A 3,328-nucleotide genomic window follows, 5' to 3' on the forward strand; every position below is an offset into this window, starting at 1 on the left:
GATCATATGTTTCTTGAAACTTTATGATGTCTGAATCTTAACCACACTGATTTATGCCATTCAACTATAATAGTGCATTTTCCTGTTAAGTAGGCTGTGACTGAGATACAAGCAAGTAGGCACATACTATGCAGCTCATGTTTTGAATGTTGTTAATCAATCTCTACCTGATATCTTTATAATGTAGGATGAAATAAATATATATATTTGAGTTAAATTCTATTTTTCTGTATGTGTCTGCTGTTATGAAAATATAATTCAGTGTTTGGTCTTTACAGCAGGATTTCTGGATTACGTTTTCCATGGGCATACTAAGGATCTAATATAAGTTTACAACCTTTTGTGGTGGGATGTACAAAAAAAAAAAAAAAAGAAAAAGAAGACAACTTAAAATTTCACATAGCAATTGTTAATCAATACTATTTGTTTATTGAGAAATAAATGCTTAATGATGATGATAACTAAATTTCAATTATTAAGCCATTATTTCATCAAGACAACTTTGTGGGTATGAGTATATGCATGCATACATACAGGCACATGGAAAGAAATAACTGATCAAGTACTACTACAACTAAATTTTACCATCCTTATTGGGTTCTTTATGGCCCCAAATCTTGAATGGCTAACCAACAGTCTCCATTTCTCAGATTTTTGGTAAAGTGAATAGGCCTTATTCATATGGGCTGGGAGAATGTTTGGAATCTACAATTACAAAAACAGCCTTGGAAAAAAATACATATGAATTCTTAAACAATATATAACACTTAAATCTTCAAGACAAATACAGGCATACTTCTAATTTTTTTAGAAAATAACAATGAAAACTAAATTATTAATGATAGAAACTTTAATAACTACCTACATTTCAGCAATGTTACATTGTCTTCAGGGATCACCAAACATTAAGCAAAGCAACACACATCAAAATTAATCAGTTCAGATAACAATACCTTAACTACTGAACTTAACCATATCCTTAACACCTTCTTAGCCAATGGCTACAGCCCACCAAAAATATTAAAACCAGTTAACCACAATCCTCCTGCCCCCACTTCATAGCAGAGTTACTCTAAATCTATCACTGTTCCATATATCTAGGGTACATCAGAAAAACTAACAAAAATCCTAAGAAAATATAACCTCACAACTCGTTCATGTAGCTTCCTCAGTGAGAGGGTGCAGCAACATGTCCTTCCAGTTCTCTCTGTTGATGGCTTTCCTTTTTATTTCTGCATAGCCATGTGATCCTGTCCAAGATCTTATATATCTTCAAGCTATGTCCTTCGTTTTTTGCCTCTTGATCTTTTTCCCATAATTTTTCCTTCTAAAACTGTTAGTATCCTCTGTCCAGCTGAACCTCTCAGTAAATGTCCTGTCAATCTCATCTTTCTCTGGATCATTTCCTGTAATAAAGATCTCTGTAGGACATCTGTATTTGTCACATATTCTGTCCAGGGGATTTTCAGAGTTCTCCTATAGCACCACATTTCAAAGGCCATTATCTGTTGCCTTACTTCAAAATTTTTTAATATCCAGGTCTCACCTCCATATGTGAAAATTGGCCACACTAATGTTCTTATCATTCTTTTCTTTGTCTCGATACTCACAGAACTTCTGAGCAGATCTTTATTTTTCCAGAATGAATCTTTAGCTATGGCTGTTTTTATTTTTATTTCTTTATCTTGCTTTCCATCTGCAGTAAAGTAGGTACCTAAATATTTGTATTCTGTTGTATGTTCAATTTTCATATTGTTTATGGATATTTCTGGCTCGGATCTGCTTTCTTTTGAGATTTTCATAAATTTGGCCTTTTTTGCATTTATATCTAATCCAAATTCTTTACCTTCAATTAGTCGCTGCAATAATTTTATTAATTTGTTTCTGTTTTCTGCTTTTAGTATGGTATCATCAGAATATCAAAGACTGTTGTATTTTATACCATTGATACTAATTCCTATTTTTTGTTTTTCAATCTTTTACATCACTGTCTCATTATAGATATTAAATAGATTTGGTGAAAGGATACAACCTTGTCTAACTCCTCTTTATATTTTCACTACAGAAGTCTCATTGTTAAACAGCTGCATTTTCTGTTTGGTGTAAATCATTTTTAAAATCTTAAGTACATGATCTTCTATGTCCAATTTATCTAATATATTGAACATTTTATTATGTTTTATCTGGTCAAAAGCCTTCTGAAAGTCTATGAAGCATATGTAAATGTTCCTATTTCTTTCAAGTGATCTTTCTATTAGTATTTTTAGTTCCAGGATAGCATTAACAGTTCCCATTCCTCTTCTGAAGCCTTTCTGTTGTTCACTCAATTCACCGCTTATGGCTCTTTCAATCTGATTGTTAACAATGGTTAAATAATTTTAGATGCCTGGGATATTAGGCTCACAGTTCTGTAATCCTCGCAATTTTGTGCATTATGTTTCTTTGGAATTGGTATGCAGATAGATGTTGTAAAAAACTTCAGGTAATTGTATTTTTTTATAGATGTCCTGAATGGATTCCACTAAATAGTTATTATTGCCAGTCACAACTAGTTACAAACCACATAAGAAATTGGCATCTCTTATCCACTCCACCAAAGAAGAGCCACTTCTCCTAGACCTACTTGGAGTATACCAGGTCCCTTGCTGTTGCAAACTGTCCTACTATGGCCAAACAAGCAGGACAGCCAATATCAGGATATCCGAACACAAGAACTACATCCGGTTCCACCAATACAGCCATCAGGACTTGCTGACTATGCATTGGACACCCACCACAGAATATGCTGCAAGAAGGCCACTTTATTACACTGCAGCAAGTACAGCAAGTACACGTATGAAAGATTATTCCTTGAATCAGCCTCAGCTCTGAAAAACTTCCCAAACCTCAACAAATTTAGACGCTTGAGACTGCCCCAAATTTGGGAAGCATACGTTTTAAGATCATCAGCCCAACAGCCAAAACAACTCAATTTAGCCTGCTAGGGGGTACCTTTTGGGACTAAGACCAAATTCAGTTGCCTTTCTTTCTTTAGCCCCATTTGCTTAATGTGAGTGCCTGCATAAACATATCATTGTTTTGTGATGCTTAAAAATGGCAATGTAGCATCACCAAATATAGGTAGTTATTAAAATTTTTATAATTAATAATTTAGTTTACATTGTCATTTCCTAAAAAATTAGAAGTATGTCTAACAAATGTATAAGCTTATCTACAAGAATTCCTTATACAGGCAAAAATTATACAGATATCTGAATGTATATAACAATAAGGGTTTTCTCCCACTGATTATGATTTGCATCAATGAATAGTTTGTGGTTGCTGGCTC

The sequence above is a fragment of the Typopeltis vanoorti genome, chromosome 9 (assembly GCF_054136105.1).
Source record: "Typopeltis vanoorti isolate ZY-2024b chromosome 9, IOZ_Tvanoo_1.0, whole genome shotgun sequence".
Taxonomy (NCBI): Eukaryota; Metazoa; Arthropoda; class Arachnida; order Uropygi; family Thelyphonidae; genus Typopeltis; species Typopeltis vanoorti.